The sequence below is a fragment of the Gracilinanus agilis genome, chromosome 4 (assembly GCF_016433145.1).
Source record: "Gracilinanus agilis isolate LMUSP501 chromosome 4, AgileGrace, whole genome shotgun sequence".
In the NCBI taxonomy this organism is placed as follows: Eukaryota; Metazoa; Chordata; class Mammalia; order Didelphimorphia; family Didelphidae; genus Gracilinanus; species Gracilinanus agilis.
In genome coordinates this window covers 273,066,785-273,087,113 of record NC_058133.1, presented here as the reverse complement: position 1 = coordinate 273,087,113, position 20,329 = coordinate 273,066,785, and positions in this window count along the sequence as shown.

Below are 20,329 nucleotides of genomic sequence, written 5' to 3'. Positions count from 1 at the left end.
CCTTTTTGAAGAGGACCATTGACATCACAGCTAGATGGCAAAGGGGATAGAGGGACATGGAGTCAGGAAGACTCATCTTCCTGAATTCAAATCTGTGCTGAGACATTGACAAGCTGGGTTTAATGCTTAATGCTGCTTGCCTCAGTTTCCTCATCTATAAAATGAGCTGGAGAAGGAAATGGTAAACTACTCCAGTATCTTTGTCAAGAAAATCCCATGGAGCATTGGACACCACTGAAAAATAACTAAAGAACAAAGACATCATGATGTTGGGGTCAGGGTATGGTGTGGTTGGCTATGACTAACCAGACCAATACAAATTTGGAAAGCTGTCTTTTTTGGAAGAGAAATGGCTCTGGATTTGCACAGCTTCACATTTCCTCTGTGCTACTGAGGTTCCCCACCCTCATTTTCTATATTGTTTAATTAAAATAATTTTAATAATAGCTGACACATATAACACTTTGCAATTCACTTGATCCTTGTGAGAGAAGACTGCTACTGAGATTCTGCTTTGCTGATAGACTAAAGCATCTTCTTTGATATATATATATATATATATATATATATGCTATCAAATCCTATCAGAGATAATTGATGTTTTTCTCCCCAATTGACACCTTCTCTTCTCCTCCTGTATAGATTTTTTTCATGCAAAAGCCTTTTAATTTTGACTGATTAAAATGATGTTTTTTCATCTTTTGTGATTGCCTGTATTCATTATCTGACTAATTTTATGACCTCATATGCCTTGGAAAGAACACTTGAATTGAAAAACCTAGGTTCAAATCCAGGAGCTGACCCTTAGCTATGTAACTGTTAGGGAGTCAATCAATTATTTTTTGCTTTAATTTCCTCATCTCTACTTTCATACATTTGTGAATTTATGATTTCAGCCATGTTTACCTCCCCCCCCCCCACCCCGAGGGATTCAGCTGACAAACTAGTCATGTTCTTCTCTCCTGAGTGACTCTTACATTTTTCTTCCCCTGAATCTGGTAGGTCCGTCATTGTTCAGGCTAACAGCTATTCTCGAGATCAATTGACATTGTATGGATACCAGAAACAAGAAGTATGATGGGATCTTGAAATATCCCTTCCTTCCAGACTGTATGACAGAGAGATGTGCTCTGCTGGAGAACCACATTTGCAAAAGCTAGTTCCCTTGTCTTATCTTCACCATGATGGTGTCTAGATTATGTCCATTAAAAATTTGCAGAGTACAACTCTCTCCTTTCTTCTTCTTCCCTTTTCTCCTGTCTTAGAAAGGATACTAAGTTTAAATATCAATTTTAAGGTATAAGAATGGTAAGGGCTCAGCAACTGGAGATAAGTGACTTAGCCAGAGTCACATAGCTAGGAAGTGTCTGAGGCTAGATTTGAACCCAGGACCTCCCTACTCCAGGCCTGGTGATCTATCCACCATGTTACCTTTCAGACCCTAATCCTTCCCTTCTTAGAGATGAGGGGAATCATGGATACAAAATGTCATCTACACTCTTACAAAAAAAAAAAAAAGAATACCTTTGTTTCCAGACACCTCTCTTTCTCCTTTTATCCTCTTTCAAGAGAACCATCCCCTGTAACAGTAACAAAAGAGTAAGAAGGAAAAAAAAGTTTAGTCAAGCCAGGACAGAAATTTCCAACCCTCCTCCTCTCTAGGTTTGTTATGAGGATCAAACGAGACAATTTTTTGTATCCACTGTGCCTGGCATATAATAGGAGCTTAATAAATGTTTATTGATTGATTATTATTGTTATTAATATCGAACTTGTTCAAGATTTCTTGAAGACAGAAATGATTTCCCTATCTGAAAAATGGGGATAATAATAACTCTACCCCACTCTACCGGCCATTCCCTTGAGGTGGGGTTCAAATGAAATTGTTTTGCAATTCACTTTGCAAACCCTGTATAAATGTTGACTATTGTATTAAGCTCCTCAAGGGTAGGGACAGTTTGTTGTCTCTTTTTGTAAACCTTTTAAATGTTTATTGGTTCTTACTGATGTTATGAATGTCCAGATTATTCAAGATTTCTTGAAGACTGTTAGGATTTCCTCATCTGTAAAAGGGAGTAATAAAAGCAGTAACTACTTCTTGTGAGTCACATTCCTGATAGTCAATGGAAGAGGCCACGTTCCAAGTCCAGAAAGAGCTGGGACTGGAGTCTTGCTTTCAGCACACACTGGCTGTGTGAAGGAAGGCAAGTCATTTGATGTCTCAGCGATCCCAGGCAACTCTATTAGACTAGAAATCCTGGAGGAACTGCTGATCTGCAACAGTGAAGGGCGTTTCCACACACAGAGAGGCCAGACAGATTGATGATTTGTACTAAAAATTAGACCTCAACTCAACTGCTACCTCTCAGGATTTCGATCCTATGGTTTGAGCAGGATCTGGCCAAGGAACTGACTTAAGCTAAGCTCTTCTCTCTCTATTCCTTGAGCCTCAGATTCCATTCATTTTCTGAGCAGTGGGAGTAAAGGGACACTCAGGCAAGGCCTCTGGAGGTACCAACATTGAGTGCCACAAGAGCCCAGAGCAGAGTGTTCAAATGGTTACTTCAGCCAGAGTATTAGATGAAGAGGATTTAAGGTCATTGTCTGGATAGGATTCGGCATTGAGATAGAGGGTGCCTCTTGCAAGTGGTTTCTAGGGCCAGCAGGAGCTGGCGAGATTTGAATTCAGGGCTGATGAGTATTCAAGGTCTTCTAGGCTTGTGGCTCATGCTGCCTGGTTAGTAATCTGTGGTCACATTTGTAGCTTCAAACAGCTTGTGCAACTTCCTGTCTTGGTGGAGCCCGTGGAGGCTGGGTGAGAAATAGCACCCCAAGAAAAATGAGGAAACTCTCGGCCCCCAGGGAGGGCCTTGAGGGAAGTCTGGGCACTGAGTGGGGCTGCTGACCTTGGGCTCTTGAGCCCCATAGACTTGAGCATTCTGGTCATCCCCATTCAGGGTACCTCCTTGCCTGTCTAGTGGACAAGGGAGGGGGCATAAGGTACATAGTACTGCCATTGGTCAGTAGGGGAGGGATGCTGTGAAGGAGATAGAAGCCTTCGCCAACTAAATGGACTCTGGGATTTCCCTAGATGGTGAATTAGGGGTTATGGGAGACCTGGTGAAGAAAGTTAAGGCTATGGAGGGCCTGGGCGAAGGGTGGAGAACTATGGCTTGGGGTACTTTGTTGGAGATGAACCAGCACTGGTTTTAATGGAGAGAGGAAGTAAAGAGAGAGGCACCAGGCTTATCACCAGCCCCAGCCCTCAATGACCAAAATCTTGGCTTGTGTACTGCTTACCACTGATTTTTTAATATGCTTGGGAGAATGGTAGGAAGGGTAGTGCTTAGCCTAGAGTAAATATTAGGGGTAGAGAATCAATGTAGCTGTAACAGGAAGATCTCTGATCTAGGTTTGAAAGGAACCTCAGAAGCCACTGGGGCCATTCCCTTCATTTTACAGATAAGAAAGCTGAGGCCCAAGGAGGCTCAGGGACTTTCCCAGGATCACACAGATCAAGAAGATGTCAATGTCTTCTCTCTGTATCAATCTTGACCATAGGATTTATTTCTGTAAGAGACCTTATAGATCATTTGGACCAGAAGTTCTGGTTTTTGTTTTTTTTAGATCAGAGGTTCTTAACCTGAACTCTGTGAACTTATATTATTTTTTAAAAAAACTTTTGGAGGGAGTAACTATGTCATTATAATTATTTTCCTTCCTAATCCTACATATTTTCTTTTATGAATTTAAAAATATTATTCTAGATGAATCGATTGATTTCTATAAGACCTGGAAAGACCTACATGAACTGATGCAAAGTGAAGTAATCAGAACCAGGAGAACATTATACACAGTAACTAAAACATTGTGGAACAATTAAACATGATAGACTTTACTACTAACAGCAATACAAGGATCTGGGACAATTCTGAGGGATTTATGAGAAAGAATGCTATCCACAGCTAGAGAAAGAACTGTGGGAGTAGAAATCTAGAAGAAAATATACGATTTATCACTTGTTTATATGGGTATAGGATTTGGGGTTTGAGTTTTATAAGATTACTCTCTGACAAAAATGAATAATATGGAAATAGGTTTTGAGTGATATGTATAACCCAGAAAAAACCACATTATCCTAGGAAGGATTCTATAGGCTTTACCAGTCTGCCAAAAGGATCTGTCACACAAAAAGAGATTAAGAACCCCAATCTCCTCCATATTTTGCAGATGGGGAACTGAGGCTGGGAAAGGGTAATTGAATTGCTTAAGGTCACATAGCTAGTGACTAACAGAAGCAGGATTAAAATCCAGGTTTTTTTACTTAAAATCTAGGGCTCTTTCCATTCAACTATGTTGCTTGTCTAACAGGACACTTCTTAGGGGCTTGCTATCTCCAAGAAATCAAGCTGGGCTGAGTTGGAGCACAAGGAAATGTCAGACACAGCCTCTGCCTCTAAAAACGAGTTTACTGTCTTGGGGAGGTAAGACAGGTGAGGCCCTGCCTGCCTCCCAGGGACAACTAATGAGCCTAGGTGATGTTGTCTCGGTGTCTAAGGATGTGATCTAATGTCTGATCACTCCTAAGGAACGCTATGGATTTTCAAGGTTGGAAGAGATGCTTTCGACCTGGGATTAGGAGGAGAGGCCTCAGGGAAGGCTTTCAGGAGGATGTGGGGCCTGAACTGGGACTTGAAAGATAGTCAGGGGAGAAGACAGATTGAAGAGGATTCTGGGGTGGGACTGTATGGTCCTTTCCTGGGGGCCAGAAACTGGAGCAGCAGAAGAGTTGTTTCAGGGACAATGTAATACTATCCCTGGCCTGGCCTCAGCATTGTGGATCAGCAGCAATAGCTTTCCTCCCAGAGTAGTGGGATGAGACCTGGGGCTGATTCCTCTCCTTCCTTTCTGGGCAGGGAGACTAATCTCACTGGGTGCCCATTGACTATGGGCAAAGCTAAAGACCTTGTGACTTGAGTCCCAGTTTTAACAATGACAAGCCTGACTTTAAGTAGATAGCTTCACCTCCTCGAGCCTCAGTTTTCTCATCTGTAAAATGTGGGGAGGGGTTATTATACTCACTCTGCCTGTTTCACAGGTTTTTAATTAGTTATTTTATTTTTGGACTGGACTTATGATTTCATTGGTACAGGGAACTCCCAATGAGGAAACTCCCTCTCTCAATGCATCTTGGCACCCAGTCTACAAATTATGTAGTCTGAGAGTTGCCAGGGAAATGACTTGTCCAGGGTTACATGGACAATCTGTGTCAGAGATGGGACTGGAGCTCGGGTCTTCCTGACCGATACTGGCTTTCTAGTCACTATACCTCACTAAATGTCAAAGGAAGCCTCAGAGGGTTGTTACGATGATGAAATCATATACAAATAAAGGCTTTGTAACTCTAAAGCACTATAGACATGTTATTATTGTGGGCAAGTCTTTTGACTCCACTGAGACTCAATTTCCTTGTCTGTTACAAGGAGCAAATAAAAAAATCAGAATACGGTGCTTTGCAAACCTCGATGATGATGATAAATGGAGTTGGACTCAATGGCAGTTCTTGATCTATGAGCTATGATTTTCTCCCCCAAGGCCATTGGGAGGAAAGTATTTGGGAGACATTATAGCCTTCTAGAAATGGGAGCTATAGTTCTATATTAGGGAAAACTTGGATTTGGAGGGAGGTTTTATAGACTTTTCTTTCTTACTAGTTCTTTCCTGAGTTTCCATTCAGCTCACAAGTTCTCTTTGCCTGATTTCCCCAGAAGCAGCCTAGACTGAGATTTGTGGCTATTTATGTGAATAAAGATGGAAGGACTGGGGCAAGTCATGGGGAGATCAGCTGCCTCGGCTCAGCCTTCTCTTCTCAACCTCATGACTAGAGTGGTTAGAAGAGTGGCGGAGAGAGAGGTCAAGCCCATAGCGGGTGGAGAATACTCTAGAGTCACCACTGCTTTGTCACTGCTGCAGAGGGAAGTACCCCCCAGCCTGTCTTTGGGCTAAGAGGAAAGAAAGTCATGGAGGAAGCTCAATGGTTGGATCTTTCCCAAGAAAGAGAACTTCTGAGTTTGGTTCCTAGGATCCTCCAAGTGCCTCCTAAGGCCTTCCTGCCATCTGGGGCCCAAGGGTTAGCAAGTGAGCCATTTCTGGGCTCCAAGGGCCAAGCTTCAGGCAGCCAGAGGACCAAACCTTAGATCTTGGTGAAGGCCTAGCCAACAGACCCAACCTATGCCAGATCCTATCAAAGCTCTGATTGTGGGGCCAGTGATATCTGTATCTTCCAGTGGAATGTAAGCTCTTTGAGGACAGGGATGGTCTCACTTTTGTATTTGTGACCCCAGTAACCAGCACACATAAGCATTTGTTTTTTGATTGACTGGTTGATTGGAGGGAGTAGTCACATGGAGGAAATCACAGATGGCTTGAAGCAAGCATTGTACTAGGCACTGGGGATACAAAGACACAAGAAGACTATTCCTGTCCTCAAGGAGGACTGCTAGGTAGTGCAGTAAATAGAGTATGAGGTCTGGAGTCAGGAAGATTCATCTCCCTGAGTTCACATGTGACCTCTAACAGTAACTGTGTGACCCTGGACATGTCATTTAACCCTACTTTTCCTCAGTTTCCTCAGCGGCAAAGGAAAAGTATCTCCATGATCTTTGCCAAGAAAATCCCAAATGAGGTCAAGAAGAGTCAGATGCAAGTGAAAAATGACTCCACAATAACAAAAAGTCCTTAAGGAAGCCAGAGGGACCCCTGCCAAGTTGCCATTCCCTGTGCCCAGCAGAGGTATCAGTGTCTAGTTTCTAAATTCTAGGTGTAGGTACTCTTGCCCTCAGGAAAGCTCTCCCACCCCACTGAGTCAAGGAGCATTCTTTTCACATGATGGCAGCTAGCTGGTTGGAGAGAAGGGACATCATTCGAAGCTGTATTCCAGACCTTCCATCCTTCTTTTCTTCAGTCCTCTGGGCACAAGACCCTCCATCTTTCCTGTCATTAAATGTAAGGAATTGGACCCAAACCCCAGACCATACTGGAGTCTAATGGATCCCATTTCTCTGTTAGAAAACAGAGCAGACTCAGAAGGATCAGCATTAGATGAGGCTTGCTAGAATTTTAAGAGTCCTAGAACTTTGGTGGCATTATGACCCTGGGCAAGTCACCTAACTCCAATTACCTAGTCCTTTCTGCAATTCTGCCTTACAACTGAATATTGATTCTAAAATGGAAAGTAAGGATTTTAAAAACATCCCCTTCCCCCACCCCCCACCCCCAAAAAAGAATCATAGAACTTTGGAACTGGGAAGGTATTCTAGAAATGGCCTTGATCTGCCCCCTTCATTTTAAGAAGAGTATGATAGAAAGGTCTCAGGACCTAATCCTTGGTCTGCCATTTATTACCTGGGTGACCTTGGGCAAATCATTTCTCTATCTAGACTTTAGTTTCCTCATCTTTACAGTAAAGAGGCCAGACTAGATGACCTCTCAGTTCCTTTTAGAACTTAAGAGTTCTAGATCTCTGACCCTATGAATCATGGTTGAGGAGGCTTGGGTTTAGAGAATGGAGACAACATGCTCAAGGTCACATACTAAGTTTTGGTCTCCAGCCTCCAGCCTTTAGCTCTCTGCATTCCCACATACTCCTCTCACTTCCTTCCCCTTCTTAACTTTGTCTGGGTTTGTTGCCAATGTTGTCTTGTCCTCCAAGACCTTTCCTCCATCCCCTCGTCCCATTGCATCCCAGCTGTCCACCATAGAACTCAGGAGCGGATGCTGCTAAGACAAACCCTGATGAGACAGTCTGGGCATATTGGGCTCACTCAGGAAGTCTTTGGACTGGTTTGATGAATGAAAATTAGGAGAAACATATAGTTGCTGTTGTCCTTTGGAGACCGATTGGAGAGCTGGAAGGGACATTCAAGGATGTCTGGTCCAATGTCCTCATTTTGAAGATGACGGAAACAAAGTCCAGAGAGGGTCAGTCAATAAGTCAGCAAAGCACCCAAGTGTTGGGGATAGAAAGAAAAGTAAAAAAGTCCCTTCCCTCCAGGAACTTACAGTCCAGTGAGAAAGACAATATGCAAACACTTGTGCTCATAGAAAATATATCCAGAGATAAACTAGAGCTCATCTCAGAAGGAAGGGGCTAGCATTAATTGGGGAGGGGGGAGTGGGAAAATGCTTTTTAATTTTAACCCCTTACCTTCTGTCTTAGAATTATACTGGATATTGGTTCTAAGGCAGAAGAGTGGTAAGGGTAGGCAATGGGGGTTAAGTGTCTTGCTCAGGGTCACACAGCTAGGGAGTGTATGAGGCCAGGCTTGAACTCAAGACCTTCCATCTCTAGGCCTGGCACTCTGTCCACTGAGCCATCCAGCTGCCCCCTTGGGGAAATGCTTTTTGCAGAAGGTGGGATTTTAACTTTGATTTGAAGAAATCCAAGGAAGCCAGGACATCGGGAGGGAGAGTATTCCGGGCACTGGGCATAGCCAAGAGGTTCGGTGCCTCCTCTAAGCAAGGTTAGGTGGGTAGCAAATGGCAGGACCCACCTGGGGGCAAGCCAAGGCCCTTTTTCCTCTAACAGAGAAAGGCTGTGGCATCTTCTTGGGGTCTTAGTTTCCTCATTTTTTAAACCTTTACCTTCTGTCTTAGTGTCACTTCTAAAATGGAAGAGAAACAAGGGCTAGGCAATCAGGGTTAAGTGACTGCCTAGGCTAACATAGCAAAGAAGTGTCTGAGGCAGATTTGAACCCAGGATCTCCTAACTCCAGCCCTGGTGATCTATCCACTGTGGTACCTAGCTGTCTCATTTCCTTATATGCAAAATTAAAGGAGTTGGATAATTTGCAAGGTCCTTTCCAGCTCTAATCCAATAGTCCTATGATCTTTGTCTCAGGATACCCCAAAAGAGGGCAAATTCTAGGACAGTAAAAACCTCTTATAAGCAAGGTCTTATAGGATCACAGATTTAGAGCTGAAGGGGGACTCCCTTTTACTTTCCCCTCTCCCCCCTCATTTTACTGATGAGAATTGTGAGTCTCGGGCAAGTAACTTACCCTATATCACTCAGCTAATACATGGGAGACTTGAGATTTGAACCTCTTAATTCCGATCTAGTACTTTTCCCATTGAGCTAAACTGCCTCTGAGATCTGATTTTATCTTTATATAGTATATATATTTATATATTATATGTATTTATATTATATTATATATCATGCATTTATATGTCATATATTTATATATTATACCTATATATTCTATGTGTTTATTATTATATACTCATATATGCTCATATATAATATATGATGTCTATATATTATATGTATTTATATATTATGTCATATCGTTATAAAGTATAATATATTTTTTTAACCTTCTTCACCTTTACCTCCTGTCTTGGCCTCAGTTCTAAGACAGAACAGTGCCAAGGACTAAGCAATGAGGAGTAAGCAACTTGCCCAGGATCATACAGGTAGGAAGTGATGGAGGACAGATTTGAACCCAGATCCTCCCGAGTTCAGGCCTGGCGCTCTATCCACTGTGCTCCCTAGCTGCCCTTCTTTTTGGAATAACCTGAAGCAGGTTAAACATGCTAAATGTTCTTCTCTGAGTCTCAGGTTCCTCCAGCAGCCCACAAGGTGGGATAGAGGGCAGGTCCCACGATCATCCCATGGCATAGAACTCAGGTGCTAGAATGTGCTGCCTCCTCCTCTGGTCCCCTGGCATCTCTCCTCTGTATGATGACTCTTCTCCAACTCCTGGATCCTCCTAAGCCCTAACCTGGGGCTTTGAGCTGCCTGGCTCATGTGGCAGGAATGTGTGTCGCCCTGTAAGCCAGGCTGGTGTTTCTGTCATGGCTCACAATTCGGTATAAATATCCCCCATGCTCAGAGGGCTTTGGAGTGTGAAAAACTGAGTGAGGTGGGCAGAGCCCTGGGGTGGAGGCAGGGCCTTTCCTGGCAGGAATCTGGCCCCTTCATCGGGCCATTTGCTGGAGCTATTCATAGAGATGCCTCATTACTGGCTCTATTTTTAACTCTGCTTTTAAATTTTGCCAGCACCTGGTCTGGTGCTCTCTGAAGAGGGGTGGGAAAGGGGTGGGAGGATGAGAGGGTATTGTGGTGCTGGCCAAGGAGCCTGGGTGGGAAGGAAATCGGGAGTGTCTTCTGCTTATGAAAAGAACACTAGATTTGAAGGCAGAAGACATGAGTTCAAATTCTGACATTGTTATTTATTAACTGTGTGACATCTGGCAAATTATTTAAACTTTATGGGCCTCGGTGTCTTCACCTGTAAAATGAAAGGTTGAATTGGATGATCTTGAAGCTCTCTTCCATTTCTACAATCTCTCTTTTTACTTCTGTTTTAGAATCCATGTGAAGTGTTGGTTCCAAGGCAGAAAAGTGGTAAGGGTTAGGCAATTGGGATTAAGTGACTTGCCCTAAGAATATATATGTCTGAGGTCCCAGGACCTCCTGCTAGCTGTCTATCCACTGAGCCACCTAGCTGTCCCTCTAAAATCTCTTGATCTTCATCCTAGAACCTTAGGCAAGTCTCTCAAATAAAATTCAGTGGCTCAGGTTCAGATCTAGCCTCAGACACTTTCTAACCGTGTGACCTTGGGCAAGTCACTTAATCCCAATTGCTTAGCCCTTTCCTGTTTTGTTTTGTTTTGTTTTTTTGCTTTGGAACTTGGGACAGATTCTTTTTTTTTTTTTTTGCCTTTTTATTTTTATTTATTTATTATTATTTTCCCTTACCAGTTGGGTCTTTATTTTATTCCAGTAACAAAGTGACACATAAGTTTTCCAAAGCTATATGATTCACGTTGTCTCCTTCCCCATTCCCAGAGTTGACACGAAGTTCCACTCAGTATAGATGCTATGGCAGAAGGTAAGGGTTTTGAAATTCAGTGGCTGCTGTGATGGTCTTTAAGTCCTATCGTTTGTCTCAGTTTATTATTATTATTTCAGTTTCCTAACTTGCAAAGTGGGAATTCATTGTCATAATTATTTGTGCATTAGGGTTTTCAGACCACTTTGAATCTGAGCCTCACGACCACTCTGAGACAAATGCTACAGGAATTGAAATCTGTGTTTTTACATATGGAGAAACTGAGTCTCAGAGAGAGGTTATACGACTTGCCGCTATATCACAAAACCAGGAAGTATTGGAGGTGGGATTTAAACCCAGTTCTTCCTTGCTCTGAATCTAACTTTTTGTCTTCTATATCAATATATTTTTCCCTGACCACCACACAGGGTAGTTCTAAGGAGCAAGTAAAATGACTTGGACAGGGTGTTTCAAAGTCTTAGTGCTGTTTTAAGCTTTGCTAACTCTCACCAAGACTTTTGGGATACTTTGTATAAGGTACTTTATAGATCATAAAGCAGAGGGGCAGCTGGGTGGTTCAGTGAATTGAGAGCCAGGTCTAGAGACTGGAGATCCTGGGTTCAAATCTCGTCTTAGACACTTCCTAGCTGTGTGGCCCTGGGCAAGTCACTTAACCCCCATTGCCTAGCTCTTACCACTCTTCTGCCTTAGAACCAATACACAGTAATGATTCTAAGTCAGAAGGGTTTTTAAAAATCATAGAACATTTGAGAAGGAGGATGACACTTAGGATGATGGATCATTGATGGGTCCATAAGGAGAAGCTCGGTGGAGAATGAATTATTTAGTTGATGGAGGACTTGTCTCTTCTAGCCGTAGATTTGAGGATTGAGTCATCATGCCCGTGCATGGGAATGGCCCAGGAGTGATTGTTTACTGGCCAAGAGGCATACTGGCCATCCAGAAAGTCAGCGGATCATGTTCTAGGCCTGGCCATTTTTGTCCAATAGCTACCCCTCCCAGCCCTACTAGGCACTCTCTTCCCCAGGGCTTTCCTCTTACACCTTTGTACAGGATGTTCTCCGTGTCTGGCATGCACTTCCTTCTCACACCCATCCCTGAGAACCCTGAGCTTCCTTCCCAACTCAGCTCCAGTGCCACCTCCTAACGAGGCCTTCTCTGATTCCCCCAGTTGGCATAGGGTCCCCTCTAATTATTTTGCATTTATTTAACATGCGTTTGTATTTCTTCTCTGGGTATATGTTGTTTCTGGGAATATGACTGTTTCATTTCTGCCCCTGTATCCTCTGAGCCTGGTGCCTCAAAGAAGGTGCTTAACGAATGCTCAGACTTAATAAATGTTTGAAATTTAGTTGACTTTCCTCCTGAGGGGACCCCAGTCTTCTTCTAGACTTGGGCCCTGACAGTGCTATAGCTGCAGAGGAAAGGAATCAAACAGATGTGGATTGTTTATAAAGGCAGAAATCTGACCGTCGGAGGAGGATGGGGAAGAAGAAGGGCCCCTGGGTGCTTTCCCTCTTGGCACCCACAACCTGGCACCCTGGGACAGTTCTGCAAAAACTCTAATGCTTATGTGTAGGGGGTATATGTATGTATGTATATATGTATGGGAGCCCAGTTGCACAGGTGGAGACATGAGGGCTATTCCCCTTCAAGAAACATTACTGTGAGTCAAGAAACATTGATTGAGTATCTCCTGTGTGCAATCAGTAAAGCAGCAGCAATCCATGAAGCACCTGTTGTGGGCCACAAAAAGATTTCTGTCCTCATGAAGCTTTTGGTGGGAGAGAACCCATGTATAGACAATTGCAGTATTATAGGATATAGGGGCAATGAAGAGATGCTAAAAATCAGTGTTAGAATAGAGTTGGGAAAAGCTTATTACCCAAGGGGGTAGGCAGGGCCATATTGGAATCGAAGAAGCCTTTCTGCAGGAGGAGATGATATTTGAATTTGTCTTTCTAGAATCGGTAGGAATTCAACCGGCAAATAAAGGGAAGGGACAAGGCACAGGGAAGAGCATAAGCAAAGGCCCAGAGACCCTAGAGGCTAGAGTTGTGGTCAAGGCTAGAAAAGGAATGGGGGTAGGAAGGGTGCAAGGCCAGAGAGGGATCTGGGTTTGAGTGGAATGGGATTTCTTATTCTTGAAGCACTCACTAGCACAAAGTTGGCGGGAGAAATCAGAAAAATAACAGTTATTCACACTTATATTTGGCTTTACAGTGGTGCTCAGAAATGTTCCTTACAAGAAATCTGTGAGGTATCGGTATTTTGGGATGAATTTACAGGTGAATATGGAAGTACAAGGAGATTGAGGAATCTGCCCAATCATGAAGGTAGTGACCCAGATCTGATTTCAAATCTCATGCAAATTCCAACTGCACTAGTAAAGAGAAGGTGGGAGTGATTGGAAGAGGAATAAAACTTGAGAGGAAAGAGTTACCAAAAAATACCAAAAACAAACCAAGGGAATCAATTTAAAAAAACATTTATTTGTAACTGTTGTTCATTTGCTTCAGTTGTACCCAACTCTTCATGGTCCCTTCTAGGGTTTTCTTGGCAAAGATACTAGAGTGGTTTACCATTTCCTTCTCCAGCTCATTTTACAGATGAAGAACTGAGGCCAACAACAAAGTGACTTGCCCAGAGTCTCACAGCTATTAAGTATCTGAGGCCAGATTTGAACTCAGATTTTCCTGTCTGCAGGTCCAGCTCTCTATCTACTGTGCTAGCTAGCTGTCCAAACATTTATTGAGTGCCTATTATGTGCCAGGCACTGTGCTAAGTGTTAGGGATACAAAGGGGGCAAAAGATAGTCATCCCTGCCCTCAAGGAGCTTACAATCTAATGGGGGAGACAACATGTGCACAAATGTATACCAAGCAAGCTATAGTCAGTCAGGATAAATAGAGAATAACCAATTGGAGGAAGAAACTGGAATCAAGAGGGGTTGAAGAAGGCTTCTAGTATAGAGAAGTAAAGAGAAGATGACCTGGATGCAAGATGGCTCTACCTTATCTCTCAAGGACAATTTCAGAGCATTCACCCTTATTCACATTTCATTCCAGCCAAACTGGCTTCCTTGTTTTCTGTATACAACATTCCACCTCCCACCTTGGTACCTTTGCATGGGCATGCCTAGAATGCTCTCCCTTTTTACTTCCACCTTTTGGAATTCTTAGCTTCCATTGAGGCACAGCTCGGGTGCTATTCCTATTTTTTCCTCATTCTCCCTAACAAGTGGTCACCCCATTTTTGCTTGAAGACTTTCAGAGAGAGGGAGCTCATGACCTCTCAAGGAAGCCCACTATTTTTTTGGACAGCTCTAATTGTTAGAAGGGCAGCCAGTTGGTATAGTGGATAGAGTTCTGGGCTTGGAATCCTGAAGGTTCATCTTCATGAGTTCAAATCAAGCTCAGATACTTACTAGCTAGGTGACCCTGGGCAAATCACTTAACCCTGTTTGCCTCAATTCCTCATGTGTCAGATGAGCTGAAGAAGGAAATGGCAAACCACATTAATATCTTTGCCTGGAAAATCCTGAAATGGGGTTATGGGTAGTTCAGACATAATTGAAAACGACTGAAAAACAAATTGTTAGAAAGACATTCCTTACATTGAATGGAAATCTTCTGTATAACTTCCATCTATTGGTCCTACTTTTGCCTGTTAATACAGCCCAAGAACCCACTAGTTTTTTGGCTGCCATGGCACCTTAGTGATCCCAGTGTTCATCCCACTCTGCTGGAGAAAAAAAAGACTGTATTTATTTTGTCTACACTCAGGGGTAGCATGATGCCTTGGCTAGAAGCTGGCCCTAGGGCTAGGTCTCTAATACAAACTGGTTATTCGACCTTGGGGAAAGTCACTTAACACCTCATTGCCCTAGACAGCTCTCTATGGCTATAAGTTGCAGAGAAGTTGCTGACCTGAGCTGAAGTGTCTTTCCTCACCAAGAATTCCCTAAACCACTGAAATGACTGGTTTAGTCCCTATCCTTATCTTATATTTTGTGATTTACTTATTTGGTTTCCCCACAGTAGTTAAAGAATAAACTCCTTGAGGGTGGATGCTTTTTCTTTCTTTCTTTCTTTTTTTTTTTTTTTTAGTTTTTTAAAAAATTTTTTAAACCCTAATATCTTTTATGTATATCCTTCTATATTAATTTTATTTGTTACAGGGCTAGGCAATGGGGGTTAAGTGACTTGCCCAGGGTCACACAGCTAGCGGATGCTTTTTCTGACTCTGCTAAGTGACTGGTATATACTAATCTTAATAAATGCTTGTTGGATTGAATTAATTTGAGTATTGAACTGAGAATAAGGAAACTTGCATTCCTGACCTTACAATGCTATTAACTCGTTTCATGACTGTGGACAATTTCTTCCTCTGTAAAGCGAGTGGGTTGGACTCTAGTCAATTAAACAACAGTCATTTATTAGAAACTGATTATGTGCCAGGTACTGTGCTTGACACTAGAGATGCCAAGACAGAAATGGCACCACCTCGGCTCTCAGGGAGCTTATATTCTCTGACATTCCCTTGGCGGGTTTCTTTTCTCTTTTCTAAAGTCCTTTCCAGCTCTGACAGTCTGTGCTCTGTGCTCTGACATTCAATGTTCTAAGGTCCCTCCTGCTCTAACATTCTATATTTCATGTGCTAGTATTCTTTGTTTTAAAGTCCCTTCTAGCCCTGACATTCTAGGTAAGATGGGACAAGGCATACTCATGGGAGTATGGGAGAGTCTGGGGACCTCCCCCACTTTCTCTGAGATGCACCTGTGCCTTTAGGCCCTGGGTAGGCTTCCCTGAGTGTTTCTCTGTAAGATTCAGTGACATGTGTAATATACATCTCTTGGTGACTGGGTGTGTCAGAGAGTAGGCTTTCAGGCATAACTAATTTTTTGGACGTGGGCTCGAGTGTAGTAGGCAGGTGTTCTTGACTGCCAAACATGGCTGTTTACCCTACTTTGTGTGGAGCTGTGGTGGATATAGTTGTGACCAGCCTCCCACTAATTTGGGAGGCAACCTGTGAGTATGAGTTTTGTGTCAGGATTCTTGGCTTCAGTTTCTTTTGCAAAGAAAAGGATTCATCAGAAGCATGTGACTACTTTTCATGTTCCTTCAGCTTTTTCTTTCATGGTGATCAAAGAATCAGAGAATCTTAGAACTAGAAGGGACCTTAGAGGTCATTTAGTCCAACTCGTCCCCGAATAGCAACAATCTCTTGTACAACATCCCTAACCTATGTTTGTCCAGTTTTTGCATGAAGACCTTCAGAGACAGGGAGCTCATGACCTACCCTAAGGCAACTCACTTTGGTTTTAGAGAGCCCTAATTGTTAGCAAGCCATCCCTTTTAGTGGCAGTGGATAGAGTACCAATCTTGAGTCAGAAGGATCTGGGTTCAGATCTGACTTCAGATACTTCCTAGCTTCTTGACCAAAGTCTAACCCTCTATAAAACTGAGAAAGAAGTTTCTCCTCACTGATAATCTGTTCTTTTCTTCTTTAGTGATTGATTCCTTCTCCTTCTTGGTTCCCAGAGCCCTTGGCACCTTTCATTTCTCTCTTTCTTCCTTCTATCAATACCACCTCTCAGTTCTGACATTTACACCAAAGTCTAATCGAAGAGCCCAGAAAAGAGTGGAAGGTTCAGTCATTTTAGAAATGGAAGAGACCTTAGAAGGTAATAAATAGATCTATGGCCTTAGAGTCAAAAATGCTGGGTTCAGGGGCAGTTAGGTAGTTCAATGGATAGAGTGCCAGGTCTGGAGTTGGGAGAACCTAGGTTCAAATTGACCTCAGACCCTGCCTAGCTGTGTGTTCCTGGACAAGCCACTAAAACCCCGTTTGCCTACCCTTTACCACTCTTCCTTGGAATTGATACTTAGTATCAATTTTAAGGCAGAAGGCAATGGTTTAAAACAGTGGTTCCCAAACTTTTTTGGCCTACCGCCCCCTTTCCAGAAAAAATATGACTTAGTCCCCTGGAAATTAATTTTTTTTTAATTTTAATAGCAATTAATAGAAAAGATAAATGCACCTGTGGCCATCACAGCTTCCCTGAATTGCTGCAGCACACACCAGGGGGCGGTGGTGCCCACTTTGGGAATCACTGATTTAAAAGAAAAAAAGAATGCTAGATTCACACCTCATTCCAGGCTCTTAGGGGGCAAATGGGCAAATCCTCAGGCAGTCAATAGACATTTTAAAGCACCAACTGGTGCTGGCTATTATTCTAATTGCAGGGGTACAAAGAAAGGCAAAAGGCAATTCCTAAAAATCTCATAGAGACGGCTTAGAAACAACAATTTATCATGAAAAATATGTACAGGATGAATTGAAGATAATCAACAGAGAGAAGGCACTACAATTAAAGGGGATTGGGAAAGGTTTCTTGTAGAAGGGGAGATTTTTAGCTAGGACTTGAAGGAAGTCAAGCAAGCCAGGAGAAGAGAGAGAACATTCTAGGTATGGGGGCCAGGCGGTGAAAATGCCTGGAGCCAAAAGATGGAGGATCTTGATTGAGAAATAACAAGGAGGCCAATGTCACTGGGTCAAAGAGTACTTAGAGAGTGAAGAGTAAAGTGTAAAAAAGACCGGAAGATTTCTTCATCTGTAAAACAGGGATAACAAGCCTGGCATTACTTACCTCACAAAGTAGTTGTGTGGAAAATGCTTTGCCAGCCTGAAAGCACAATGTACAAATCAGTAGTTATTATTTGGTTCATTTCCTTCCATTTTACAGATGGGAAAACTGAGGTCCAGAGAAATGCTACCAAAGTCACATCAAAGGTAAATAGTGGAGTCAGTATTGAGCTGAGCTTCTCTGACCCTCCACCCCTCCACCCTTATTATGTTGCCCTGGGTTAGTATTTCTCCCTGGGTTATTTCTATTTTTTAAACAATAGCTGACATTTATTTAATATAATAGTTCTTTACCTCTTTTGTGTAATAGACCCCTTTGACAGTTTGGTTAAGTTTTGTCAGAATATTATTTTTAAATGTGTAAAATAAAATACCTATGGGGCAGCTGGGTAGCTCAGTGGACTGAGAGCCAGGCCTAGAGATGGGAGGCCCAAGTTCAAATCTGGCCTCAGACACTTCCTAGCTGTGTGACCCTGGGCAAGTCACTTAACTCCCATTGCCTAGCCCTTACCACTCTTCTGCCTTAGAACCAATACATAGTATTGATTCTAAGGTGGAAGGTGAGGGTTTAAAAAAATAAAAAGAAAGAAAAGAGAAAAAAGAAAAGAAAATACCCAGGATCGAGGTGACTCAATGGATAGAGAGCCAGGCCTAGAGACTGGGAAGTTCTGGGTTCAAATCTGGCCTCAGACACTTCCTAGTGGTGTGACCCTGGACAAGTCATTTAACCCCGATTACCTAGCCCTTACCACTCTTCTGCTTGGAAGCAATGCACAGTACTGATTCTAGGAATGAAGATAAGGGCTTAAAAAACTATATAGGATTAGAAAGGAAACTAATTATTTTGAAATAATAATTATTGAAAAAAAACCTTTTTAACCAGTTCACAGATCCCAGGTAAAGAATGCTTGAAGATTTCCAGAATGTTTTATATACATTATCTCATTTGATTCTTATAAATTATTGTCCCCAACTGTGACATTATTATCCCCATTTCCTGGTTGAGAAAACTAAGGCTACAGGTACCTGACTAGTAAGTAACAGAAGTAGGATTCAAACTAAGATCTTCCCGATTCTAGGTCGAAGATAGTGTTCCACTCCATCCATTGTAGAGTCCCTCCTTTCAACTAGGATCAACGTCTTAAACCAAAGAGACGCCATACTTGAGCTTCTTTGCCTGAGCCAACAGAGGGGGATATATATATTAAACCCTTACTCTCTGTCTTAGAATCAATACTTGGTATTGGTTCCAAGGCAGGAGAGTGGTAAGAGCTAGGCAATGGGAGTGCAGTGACTTGCCCAGGGTCATACAGCTAGGAAGTGTCTGAGGCCATATTTGAATCCAGAACCTTCCATCTCTAGACCTGGCTCTCCATCCACTAAGTCTCCCAGCTGCCCCCTAAGAGGGGGATATTTTTAACTGGAGACAGTGGCAGCAGCAGTGGTGAATCAGGGCCTTTCCAGCTTTCCTCTACCTAAGGGTGAGGCGGCCTCCATGGGCATAGCCCCCACTCGGTCCCTTTGTAGGAAGCTTGGGAGGGTTCCCCTTCGGAGGGTCAGCCCCAGCCACCGGACCACAGTCCTGGGATTAGGATATCTGCCAGGGAGGGGACAGGAGAGATTCTCCTTGTCCACCCTCTGGATAGGCTGAGCTGCTGCCGGGCCGGTGACTCATCCCCTGGGAAACTCCACCTGTCGCAGAGCAAAGCCCGTCTTGGCTTGGCCCCAGAGCTTGCTGGTGGCCTGAGAAGCTGCCAGGCCAGGACGGTGCCCAACCATCCTTCTAGCATCTGTCCATTCCATAGAAGAAACATGGTAGACCCTGACCTCCCCCCTGGCCTGGCAGGCCTGTGTTAAGGACTGAGAAGAAGGATGCTTCTACGGTGCTTTATGGTTTGTGAAGGTTTGCCACGGACATCATTCTTCAGTGAGAGGCAGGAGGGCGGCTGGTACGGCCCCCTTTTTATAGACCAGGACACGGAGGTTTAGGGAGCATCGGTGACTTACCCACAGTCCTAGGGCTCGAAGCGTGGGAGCCTGGGCTTGGGACCCCAAACCCGGCGGGCTCGTCACAACTCTGCTGCTTCTCAGGATCGCTGGATGCTGAGCCACAGCGTTTAATGGGTCCGAATAGGGGTGTGGGAGCAATACAAGGGATTCCCTTGCACCTTTCCCCATGTTGCAGTCCTTCCTGGGTCCAGAGTAAGAGGTTTTGTTCTTGGGAGCTTACTTTAGGCAATTGAAATCAAAGAATAGATACAGGGCACATAACCCAGGATCAATATTCAGTCACCTTAGGGAGCTGCTGGGTGGCTCAGTGGATGAAGAGCCAGGCCTAGAGATGGGAAAGTCTGGGTTCAAATCTGGCCTCAGACACTTCCTAGCTGTGTGACCCTGGGCAAGTCACTTAACTCCCATTGGCTAGCGCTTATCAATCTTCTGCCTTAGAACCAATACACAGTATTGACTCTTAAAGACAGGAGGTAAGGGTTTAAAAAAAATAATAATCATCAGTCACTTAGATACTGTCTAGCTGTGTGACCCTGGGCAAGTCACTTAACCTCAATTGCTGCTTTTCTTAGAACTGACATTAAGACAAAAGGTAAAGGTTTAGGGGAAAACAAATCAATCTATCAATAAACATTTATTAAGTGCCTACTATATGTACTAAGTGCTGGGAGTACAAAAAGGGGTAAAAGACAGTCCCTTCCCTCAAAGAGCTTATGGTCTAATAGGGGAGAGAACATGCAAGCAAATATACACAAAGTGAGCTATCTACAAGTTAAATAGGAAATAATGAACAGAGAGAAGGCAGGAAAATG